The sequence below is a fragment of the Urocampus carinirostris genome, chromosome 8 (assembly GCF_059441175.1).
Source record: "Urocampus carinirostris isolate Australia breed hairy pipefish chromosome 8, RoL_Ucar_1.0, whole genome shotgun sequence".
NCBI lineage: Eukaryota > Metazoa > Chordata > Actinopteri > Syngnathiformes > Syngnathidae > Urocampus > Urocampus carinirostris.
Window position 1 is genome coordinate 11,191,891 of NC_142356.1, and position 12,376 is coordinate 11,204,266.

General features: G+C 40.2%; 1 protein-coding gene and 1 pseudogene across 2 annotated transcripts in view; one reads left to right on the top strand and one right to left on the bottom strand.

The window, feature by feature from the left end:
- The window catches only part of LOC148360707 (potassium voltage-gated channel subfamily KQT member 5-like), a 181,324-nt gene that overhangs the window by 56,570 nt on the left and 112,378 nt on the right, over nucleotides 1–12,376 (top strand). The window lies entirely within an intron of this gene.
- On the bottom strand, nucleotides 11,190–11,310 carry LOC148360708 (U2 spliceosomal RNA; annotated as a pseudogene).

Sequence of the window (12,376 nt, forward strand, 5' to 3'; positions counted from 1 at the left end):
CCGGTTTCCTCCCACATTCCAAAGACATGCATTTCAGGTAGATTGGCCGGTCCAAATTGTCCCTAGGTGTGAATGAGCGAGTGAGTTGTCTGTCCCCGTGTGCCCTGCGATTGGCTGGCAACCAGTTCAGGGTGTCCCCTGCCCACTCCCCGATGATTGCTGGGATGGGCTCCAGCATCCCCGCGTCCCTACTGAGGATAAGCGGTGCAGCTAATGAGATGAGATGAGATGAGATGATTAAAATGAAAATATATATATTTTTTTGCTGAAAATACCATAAACAGGGTTCCCCCTCAGTAAATTGTAATAGGGGTAATAGGTAATAGGGTCTATTATAATATTGTATTGTAAAGATGATCGTATGCACATATTTTGTTTTTCCTTTTTTAATTATGTTTTAATGTCATTTTTGTACTGTGCCCAAATAAAAAAAGCCAGAAACAAACTTTTAAGTTATTTTTCATGAGGTATGCTCAAAAGAAGATATCATCTCATGTTGATTTTTGTAGGGTTTTATAAGAATTCTCGAAGGTTTGCCTGTAGCAGAGATACACGGTGTCAGAAAACTGATCTTTGTTGTGCTTTTTTAATATCTGATTTGAAAATTAATTTTCTCGTCTGAAACTAGAGGAAGATTGCTATTTCCTTCGGAATGAGCTTCAACTGTGTTTACGTGTGCTTTGGGTACCTATCTCATAACGTTGCAATTGTTCGCAAATATCTACCGTAAATTCCGGACTATAGAGCGCACCTGATTATAAGCTGCACCCACCACATTTTAAGAGGAAAACCGATTTTGTACTTACACAAGGCGCACCTGTATATAAGCCGCACTAACACAAACACAAAATTAACCCACTATTGTCCGGCGCATCCACAAAGACGTCTCACCTTTACTCCATTTCCCGTCAGCCCCCGTTGTTTTCGCCCCTTCTTTTGATTCGCCCGTGGAAAACAGATCAGAATAAGTCCCTAAAATAAATACATTACAAAAATAGACAGTTGCAAATACATATTATACATGGTTACACATATTTACAAAGAAAGACGGTACACCGAGAGAGTTTTCAAAGCTTTAATAATAATAATGTAACTTTCATCCCAAACGGTGCCTGTGACAGGTAGCAACACGCTAGCAACACGCTCGCAACACAGTAAACGGGTCTGTTAAAAAAACATGCCGTACTTGTAAAAATTACGGTAAACCGTCCTCATCTTCCTCCTTAGAACTGAAGCATTCAAAGTCGTCTTCCTCAGTGTCGGAAAGGAACTTTGTCATATAGACGTCGTCCCACGCTCCCATCCACTCCTAATTCTGTGCCCCCCTCTCCGTCACGCAGCAGACCGGCTTTTCGGAACCCGTTGGTGATGGTGGATTTTTTGATGCTGCCCCACCCTGTCAGTATCCACTGGCAGACTTGCGAAAAAGTTGCCTTTCGCATGCAGCCAGTTTAAGTGAAAGATTTCTCGCCGCTAGTCAAGCCAATAAGTTGCAGTCTTCCTCGGCGCATATATTCCGCCGGTCTAAATCTTACCTTTTGTACTCGAGCGCCGCTGGCGGCCGTTAGAAAAATGACATAAATTTGCCGCATCACTGAATAAGCCGCAGGGTTGAACGTTTGGGAAAAAAGTAGCGGCTTATAGTCCGGAATTTACGGTATTTGTTCCCGCTTTATGTTTCAGTTTAAGTTGATTTCAAATATTCTCATTTGAAGTGTTTGACATAATAAACGAAAGACTGTTATGTCTATCTTTCCTTTTTTTTTTTTCTGATCCGATAACGACCCAAACCGTGAGTCCTCTTATAAGCTGCACTACTAGAAACAGCAACAAGACATTTGTGCCTGTGTGTATGTGTTTTCTGTTTTCACTGCGATACACTTTACAATCTCAGGCTCTCAAAATGGGTCCCGACCTCATCTGCTTAACATCATTACGTACACCCTTAATCACTGACGGGGGCAACTGATAACCCAGCTTGTAATGTTTACGCATTAAATGGACATAATACGTTCGATCTAAAGGGCCGTAATTTGCCCAATCCGCGCATTAATCTGCTGATTCACGTCAATCTGATAACTAACATTTAAAACCACAACGTTTGCTAGTAAACTATACATTTTATCCCCAGTGATTGAAAATTATTGGTTAACAAATGGATTAAAAAATACAAACTGAAAAAAATCATAACCCATTTGTTTTACCAGTTGTGCAAAGAAGCTTTAGCTCTTTTCTATGGTAGATAGAAATCTAAACATTTTCATTTTAAAAAGTACAGTGGGACCTCGGTTCTCGACCATAATCCGTTCCAGAACCCTGTTCGAAAACCGATTTGTTCGATCACCGAAATTATTTTTCCCATTAAAAATAATGTAAATCGTTTTAATCCGTTCCGACACCCTGAATGTTTACCTTGAATGTTTAACGTAAACATAAAGCTAACCCAGGCTAATCGTACGTTCGCGTTATCGTAATCTTCCGTACGAAAGATTACGCTAACATGAACGTGTAAAAATAAAAAAAAAGGATAAAGAAAATAATTATGAATAGGATTTCCTATCTTTGTGGTGGTCAGCACAAGGCGCAGGCAAGATCAGACACTCGCACACCTCCTTCATATTTTGTTATTATTTCCTTCTTAAATGCAATAGTTGTACGCACTACTTTTCTTTTTTCACCCGTAGCAACTTTGCTGCTTGCACTGACTTTCTTCGGAGGCATAATTAGGGGCTAAAACACTTCGTACACCTATATTAAAAGCGAAAGCAAAACGAAGCATGTCCGCACGCGATAACAGTCGGTCTCGAAAAGAGCGATCTACACCCGTACATCGCTCAGCATCGCACCCTAGCGTACGCTTTCACACATTACTGGCATTCGAACTCCGATTTTTTGACCGAACAGCGAAGCAAGAATTTCTCGAAATTTTTGGTCGGACTCGGATTTCTTCGAACTGAGAGGCGTTCGAAAACCGAGGTTCCACTGTAAATAAAAAGCAGAACAACTTTTAAATCATTAACATATTGCCAGAGTTGGCATTGCCGGGCTTTCTACTTGAGCGAAGTTGTTGAGGCCGTGGTTTGTTGAAACGCACCAAGGAGCCACTAGGGAGTGCCAAAAACCGTTATGAACGCATGCAGCTCCAGAGCCACTTGTACACAAAAGCACATCCTTATCGATTTTGTTGGTATTTACTATACGAGACCTACCTAAAAACAGTCTCTCAAGTACTACTGTGTAAAATTTCCCGAAAACTGGTCCAGCCGTTTCGGAGTTTATAAGCCACATACAAACACACACAAGCACGCAAATCCGGATTCAGGGTTGGGTAGGGTTACTTTAACTGGATTACTTTCAATTACTTTTGGATTGCTCCAATACCAAATCTGCTAATAAAAGACAGAATAAACCAAATATGAATAAAATGATGACTCACAACACGTGGTAAGCTTTCTCTCCTGGCTTTGATCTCTTTGATCTCCGGCAAAACGAACATAAAGTGCGACAGAAACAAAATGAAAATAAATCCAAACAGCTTGCCAACATCATTTTTGCCGTTCCATATATTCCGTTACTCCCCAAGCCTGCACAAAATGTAGTCATTTTATTCATATTTAGTTTCTTTTGTCTTTTATTAGCATATTCGCTATTGGGGTAATCCAAAAGTAATTGAAAGTAATACAGTTAAAGTAACCCTACCCAACCCTGTCCGGATTTATATAATAATCATATCATATATGTTATACAAGTGTATAAAGGAGTTGCACTTAAATTAATGTTTGTGTGCTATCTTAGTGACTTTTCCAGTTTCCAGTCTTTCTGAGTTAAATAAAGTGTAGCGCAAGGAAATGTAATTGTTTTTATTTTTATTTATAATAAATGCACTGTTATTACAATCATCCAGGGACAAAATCTTAGTGAAGTCAAGTCATGTTTATTTATAACGCCCTTAATCACAAGGAGTCTCAAAGGGCTTGCTCAGAGCACGGATTATTGCAAACTACAGACAATTATTACACCATGCCCTGATCTAAAACCGACATGAGGGCAAGGAAAAGCTCAAAAACCCCAACGTGAGGAAAATGAAGAAATCTTGAGAAGGGACCGCGCATGATCCAGGATGACAAGGATGCAACAGATGTTGCAATAACAAATATTAGACAGATATTATCAACATAAAATATAGAATAGAATAGAATAGAATATACCTTTATTGTCATTGTTACAAATGGGCTAACATATTGTGACAACGAAATTGGGCATGACACTCCAGTTTTACACATTCATAGTGAGGTATGAGCAAGAAGATAAAGGAACAGAGAAGATAATGTTATAAGACAAGGGGGATAAGGCTATAGTTATAATTTACATGGTATTTACACAAGAAATGTCGGCATGTGGGATGTTACATACAGGGTTGTCGTGATAACGTTGGTATCGTAACGGTTGTGCAATATTGCATTTGGTGCAAAGTCATCATAGTGCAATAATAGTCAGCATTAAACAGTAAGTTATATAAGTTATTGCTATGCTATAGAACAGAAGTGTGTTTTAAGCCTAGATTCAAACAGTTTCACTGAGGTTGCAAAATTGAATCTCAGGGGGCAGAGCATTCCACAACCCCAGGACCCGAAAGGAGAACGCTCTCGAGCCTGTGGATCTCTTCTTGGCTCTTGGGAAGGAAAAAAATGTTGACGAAAAGAAAACCTCTATCGTTTCAAATTTTACACTCCTGAATCAAAATCGTAATTTAATTTAAGCTTACGAAAAATCCCCAGCCATACAGCTAAGGCATAATTTTAGGCAATTAATTCACCTGTCCGGCCCCACGTGAGTGTTTTTCCACCATGTGGCCCCTGAGCTAAAATCAGTTTGACACCTATCCCCTAATCATAACTCTTGCTTCCTTATCAGTAAAAAACATGATCAAGTATTTCACACATGCAGCTCTCCTTTTGTTTGACTTGTTCACTCTGGTCGTATAAGTTCATAAAAAATATCTTAAAAATCTTACCAGAGGAATCTTACCTAAAAACCTCCCGACTTTGTAATTACAACATACGTCGCCACCAGTGTTCCCTCTAAACTGCGCGCTTGCGCAATTGCGCACTGCTCGCACATTCTCAGCGCACAAGAAAATCTAGCCAGCGCACAAAAATGAGGGCTCAAAAATTACTAATTAAGAAGCGACTTGAGTCAAAGTTACAGTGCATGAAGGTAAAAATACACGGGTTCCCCTGACGTTGTGTCCTAAATGCGGTATTTTGAAGTCGAGTCGAAGTGGAACGAAGTTGAGTAAAGTTAGTAGAAAACCGGCTTCTTCGGCTCGGCTCACTAAAAGGAACCGGCTCTTCCGGGTCCTAAACGGCTCTTCGGGTTGTTTTTGCTTCTTTAATCCCAACATGACCAAATATTATGTAAAATTATGCACAGAATGACTTAAAGGTAGGGGGGAATAGAACAAAAAAGAAAAAAATACCAAAATGAAAAAGTAGTGAAAAGCTGAGAAAAAAGAAACAAAAGGAAGAGAAAAAGAAGGAAAAATTTAGAAAAAATAGACAAAAAAAAAAGAAAAGAAAGAAATGTAGGAAAAAAGTAAATGACTTGGAAAAAATAAACACAATGAGATTTTTTTTAAAGGAATTTTAAAAAAAGTAGGAAAAAAAAAACGGAAAAAAAGGTTTGTGTTGCATTCAAATAATTTCCAATTATATCAAGTGAATCTTGTTGCCAACATTGCACTTCCACTTAAAAAATGTGATTGGGTACAGTTCTGTATCTTACAACTGACTAAATAAGCCCCCAAAAATGTTAATATTATGCGACAAAATATATCAGAAAATAAAATGAAATGGATATCTTGTGAAAGAATTGTAAGAACAAACGACGTTTTTAGGCCTTACAACCTTTGCAATAGTACATGAGTCAATTCATTCAAAAGAGAAAAATCATTTTGCATTGCCGGAAACTCAGCAAAATGTAACGTGATGTCAAGTTTTGGACATGTTTGATAATGAATTATCTTGCCACACTTGGGATTATGGTTGCTCACTGTTGTTTCAAGCGCTGCTCACCGACTTTGTGTGAACGCTCAGACCCGTAAGGAAAATTACAGGGAACATTGCTGAGGACGATGGTAAACTATTTCCACTCGCAGTCCTTCTTAGATTTGTTATTCGTCTATCTGACGGACAAGGAAGATGGCAAAAAGCAGATGGATGGGTGAATGAGGAGGAGGGTGTGTACAGATGGATAGATGGCTCTGAATCTGAGTTTGATATTGAGTGGGCTTCAAGTGTCTCCATGAGTGTTTATGCATGTTGGCCGAGGGGAGTGTGGGCAACTCGTGTTGCTATGAGTGTGACGAATTCCGAGTGGAGAAGCAATCAAGGTTGTGTGGCCCGGGTACTTTCCATGTATGTTAAAAGCTCCTGTACCTCTGCAAGTCAAAGCCACAAGCCACACTCGTGACGAGCAAACATTTTACGGTTCAGAAATAGAGGACTCAATGTCGTTGGTACAGCCCCCCTTATAATACATTCAAGTATAGCATCGAATGCTTAGTTACATGAAAATAGTCAACGTCAAGAATGGGCCATACTCAAATCAATACCAGTTAGAGCAGAAAAGGGGAACCGTGTCATCAGAATCACCTTTATTATAATTGCATACCTGCCAAGTAGATAGATAGATAGATAGATAGATACTTTATTCATCCCCGTAGGGAAATTCACACTTCCAGCAGTCTACCCTGTTGTTTATTAACAGATTAACATGATGCCCTAGGGGTGCTTGTAGCGGAGCGGATGACGTCACACGCCAGTCCAAAAAGTTCGACATCCCTGCGGCAGATGGAAATATTTTCTTTGTGAAAATCCAGGGATACACCACCTCGTGTTAGCGAGTCCCTCTCCTCTCCGATTCCCGTAGGCTTTCGTGTCTCTGTATAGCGGCACTGAAGCCGGAATAGCTCCGGGTAGCTCCGGGTGGCTACACGTTAGCGTCCGGGGTGCTAAACGTGAGCCACGTTTCCGCAAAGCACAGCAACTGCGCTCCCTGTGCCCTTCGATGTTTTCCACCAGCACTCGTTGGTCTTATTTGGTAGTGAGTTTACATTTACCATGATTACGGATGGTACCGAAGACTTATAACGCCGCTAGCCGCTTAGCTAGCTCCGGCTCTTCTTCTTCCCCTCATCACGCCGGCACGAGAATTATTCAGGGCAGGGAGTTGATTCCTCGAATAAACGCATTTTTGTGCGCTAAAAACCATGTCCATAGGATAGAACGTAATCCAAAATGTAGTTGTTAAACGGGAAGAAAACACAGAAGATAGAAGCAGACAATAAACAATAAATCACAAAAAGTGAGAGATAACAGGGCATCTGCTGGAAAAGGCAGCCGCTCTGTGGCGGCGCCGCTTTGATAGTCAATACTACAGTACTACAGTTTTGCCGTAATAAGTATGAGTATGGTTTTCTTGAACCCACTATGGTGTTAGGGTTGGGTCACAAAAACTATGTGTTTTTTAATAAGTCTTCGGTGCCGCTTTGGATTACTTTCTATCATATTATGGGTTTTAACGCACAAAAATGCGTTTACCCGAGGAATCAACTCCTTGCCCTGAAGAATTTTTGCCCCGGCGTGATGAGTGGGCCCTATCGTGGATGCAGTGTCGTAGCTAAGGCTAAGCGGCTAGCGGCGTGATGAGTCTTCTGTACCGTCCGTAATCATGGTAAATGTTAACTCTATACCAAATAAGACAGACGAACTGGCTGTGCTGGTGAAAAATGTCAAAGCGTACAGGGAGTGCAGTTTGCTGTGTTTTACGGAAACGTGGCTCACGTCTAGCATCTCGGACGCTAACGTGGACCTACCTGGAGCAACCAGTAGCTACCGGAGTTAACCTCCTCTCCGATTCCCGGCTTAGCGTGTGACGTCATCCACTCCGGAACTCCGGAAAACGAAAAATCTCCATTGGCATACATCGCAGGTAATTAACTATGCAATTTAGTCAAATGTATTATTATTTCATATCAGAACTGATCAAAATCAATTATATAATTATTAACTCACAAATTAATTGGAATATCTCAAATAAAAAGTTTCCAAATTAAACTGAAAACCAACACTGAATAATATTACTTAAAAATATATATATATTTTGTTTCTTGTTGTATCAAATATTGAAAAGAAAAGAAAACTATGGGGGTTTTCTATGACTTTGTTATAATAAATACACAGGGTTCGGTAGGGTTACTTTAACTGGATTACTTTCAATGACTTTTGGATTACTCCAATACCAAATATGCTAATAAAAGACAAAAGAAAGTAAAAATGAATAAAATGATGACTCACAACACGTGGTAATCTTTCTCACCTGGCTTTGATCTCTTTGATCTGCGGCAAAACTAACATAAAATCAGGGTTGGGTAGGGTTATTTTAACTTGATTACTTTCAATGACTTTTGGATTACTCCAATACCAAATATGCTAATAAAATACAAAAGAAACTAAATATGAATAAAATGATGACTCACAACACGTGGTAATCTTTCTCACCTGGCTTTGATCTCTTTGATCTCCGGCAAAACTAACATAAAATCAGGGTTGGGTAGGGTTACTTTAACTGGATTACTTTCAATTACTTTTGGATTACTCCAATACCAAAAATGCCAATAAAAGACAAAAGAAAATAAATATGAATAAAATGATGACTCACAACACGTGGTAATCTTTCTCACCTGGCTTTGATCTCTTTGATCTCCGGCAAAACTAACATAAAATCAGGGTTGGGTAGGGTTACTTTAACTGGATTACTTTCACTGACTTTTGGATTACTCCAATAGCAAATATGCTAATAAAAGACAAAAGAAACTAAATATGAATAAAATGATGACTCACAACACGTAGTAATCTTTCTCACCTGGCTTTGATCTCTTTGATCTGCGGCAAAACTAACATAAAATCAGGTTTGGTTAGGGGTTACTTTAACTTGATTACTTTCAATGACTTTTGGATTACTCCAATACCAAATATGCTAATAAAAGACAAAAGAAAGTAAATATGAATAAAATGATGACTCACAACACGTGGTAATCTTTCTCACCTGGCTTTGATCTCTTTGATCAGCTGTTTGGATTTATTTTCATTTTGTTTCTGTCGCACTTTATGTTAGTTTTGTTGGAGATCAAAGAGATCAAAGCCAGGAGAGAAAGCTTACCACGTGTTGTGAGTCATCATTTTATTCGTATTTAGTTTCTTTTGTCTTTTATTTGCATACAGTGGAACCTCGGATCTCGACCATAATCCGTTCCAGAACCCTGTTCGAAAAAAACGATTTGGCCGATCACCGAAAATCGTTTTTCCCATTAAAAGTAATGTAAAATCGTTTTAATCCATTCCAACACCCTAAATGTTTACCATGACCGTAAACATGAAGCTAACCCAGGCTAATCGTACGTTCGCGTTAGCGTAATCTTCCGTACGAAAGATTACGCTAACATGAACGTGTAAAAATATTTAGCACCGGGGGTCTCCACAACAAGTGGTGAGCGGTTAAAGGATAAAGAAAAGATTTATGAATAGGATTTCTTACTTTTGTGGTGGTCTGCAGAAGCCATGCTCTATTCCCTCAAAAGAAGAGAAACTCTCACAATTTTTTTCATATTTTGCTATTATTTCTTTCTTAAATGCAATAGTTGTACGCACTACTCTTCTTTTTTCACCTGTAGCAACTTTGCTGCTTGCACCGACCTTCTTCCGAGGCATAATTAGGGGTTAAAACACTCCGTTCACCGATATTAAAAACGAAAGCAAAAAGAAGTGCGCGGTCACGTGACAACAGTTATTCACGAGGGGTGGGGGCAATCCACACCCGTACGCCGCTCAGCATCGCCCCTAGCGTACCGGCGTTCAAACTCCGATTTTTTGAACAAAAAGCGAAGCAAGAATTTCTCGAAATTTTTGGTCGAGAACCGATTTGTTCGAACGGAGAGGCGTTCGAAAACCGAGGTTCCACTGTATTTCGTATTGGAGTAATCCAAAAGTAATTGAAAGTAATCCAGTTAAAGTAACCCTACCCAACCCTGCTTATAAAATAATCGTTTTGTTTAATATTTCATATTATGCAATATTGCCACTTTAAACTCTCTTGGAGACATACATGTTCTACCGCCGCAGGTCTATTCATTTTAAAACGTCTACAGCACAGAGTAGCATGGCTAGAATAAGAGTGATTGAGGCAGCAGTAGATTGCAAAGGCTCAAAGCCTTAATTAGAAGCATAATTACACCGCGTAACACATTGTAATTTGACGTACAGGAAAAGAGGGCGAAATCAAGAATGGAATTCCTCAAAATAGAAAGGCCAGTGTCTCCTCAGTGCACATCGTGACCCGAGAGAAGAACAAAACAACAGCCCTTTAGAATATAAAAAAGGAGAGAAACTGCAGTAGGATCGGCATTAAACTGTTTGTCAAGATATTGTTGAGACATCCTTTAAAGGTACCATAAATTCAGGACTATAGAGCGCACCCACCACATTTTAAGAGGAAAACCGATTTTGTACATAAACAAGCCGCACCTGTATATAAGCCGCATGCGCCCACATTAAAAAAATGTAACACAAACACAAAGTTAACCCAAACCCGACTTAAATTCCCGCGATTGAAACTGAATGTGGGGGTTTGGGGGTTTTTAAGGGTTATTGATCTATCTTCGTTATTCATTATCCATTATCAGTTATCGGTCAGTTCATTATATGCTACAAAGCCTAGGAGCCGGGACACTTACTCTCCAGGAGGTACTGCAATACCGGGCCGATGCGTGGAGTGGACCGAGCAAGCTCTTATTCCATCTCCGGAATGCAAAAATCAAAAGGCCAAGCTAAGGACCTAGTATCTAAGGCCAAGCTAAGGACCTAGCTAGGCCAAGCTAAGGACTTAGCATCAGGCCAAGCTAAGTACTTAGCTTCCCGTCACATGCAGACACATCTGAATTCTCATATTCGGCTAATGTGGGGTTTTGGGGTTTTTAAGGGTTATTGTTCTATCTTCGTTATTCATTATCCATTATCCATTATCCGTTATCGGTCAGTTCATAATACGCTACAAAGCCTAGGAGCCAGGACACTTACTCTTAGCCAAAAGGCCTAGCTAAGGTCCTAGCCCTAAAGCCTTGCTGCGATCATTGCGAATGCACCGTTCCCGGAGGTACTGCAATACCGGGCCGATGCGTGGAGCGGACAGAGCAAGCTCCGATTCCATCTCCAGATTGCAAAAATCAAAGATCATGGCAAAAGGCCAAGCTAAGGACCTAGCAAAGGCTGAACCACGGCTCGCAATGTCCTTCATTAAAGTACAAAGTCCAAAAGTCACAGCCGGCAAAATAAACGGAAAATGATACCGGTACTTAAGGTTTGATGCAGGACTGCAGAGTCCCGGTCCCGTTGAAAGTAATCCAAGGAAAAAAGTGCATACTTCCAAAGGTAAGGGTGGGAAAAATATATATCCACTATTGTCCGCCGTGTCCACAAACACTCACCTCTACCGGTCCCCACTTCCCGTTAGCCAGCGTTTGTTCCGCCACTTCTTTTTGATTCGCCCGTGCATAACATATCAGAATAAGTGTCTCAAATAACTACATTACAAAAATATAGAGTTGCAAATACATATTATACATGTCTACACATATTTACAAAGAAAGACGGTACACCGAGAGAGTTTTCAAAGCTTTAACAATAATAATATAACTTTGATCCCAAACGGTGCATGTGACAGGGCAGTTGATCGTAGCAACACGCTAGCAACACGCTCGCAGCACAGTAAACGGGTCTGTTAAAAAAACATGTACTTGTAAAAATCACGGTAAACCTTCCTCATCTTCCTCCTTAGAACTGAAGCCATCAAAGTTGTCTTCCTCAGTGTCGGAAAGAAACTTTGTTGTATAAGACGTTGTCCCACAGTAGCTCAGGAGGTAGAGCGCTCGTCTTGGGATCAAGGGATCCCAGTTCGAAACCCGGCTCGTCCGTGTTACATGTCGAAGTGTCCTTGGGTAAGACACTGAGCCCCTAATACCCCCAATAAGCAGGTTATTGCCTTACATGGCTGCAAGGCCGCTATTGGGAAATGTGGAGCACATTGTAAAGCGCTTTGGGAAGTCATTGACTTGAAAAGCGCTATAGAAATGCAGATCATTTCATTTCATTTCATTTCATTGTAAATATCAGTTACTGGTACTAGTGAAGTCATGTTTATTTGGGACAAACTTGATCAGAAGGAGTCTCAAAGGGCAGCACAGACCACAGATTATTGCAAACTACAGACTATTATTACACCATCCCCCCATCTAAAACCTACATGAGGGCAAGGGAAAACT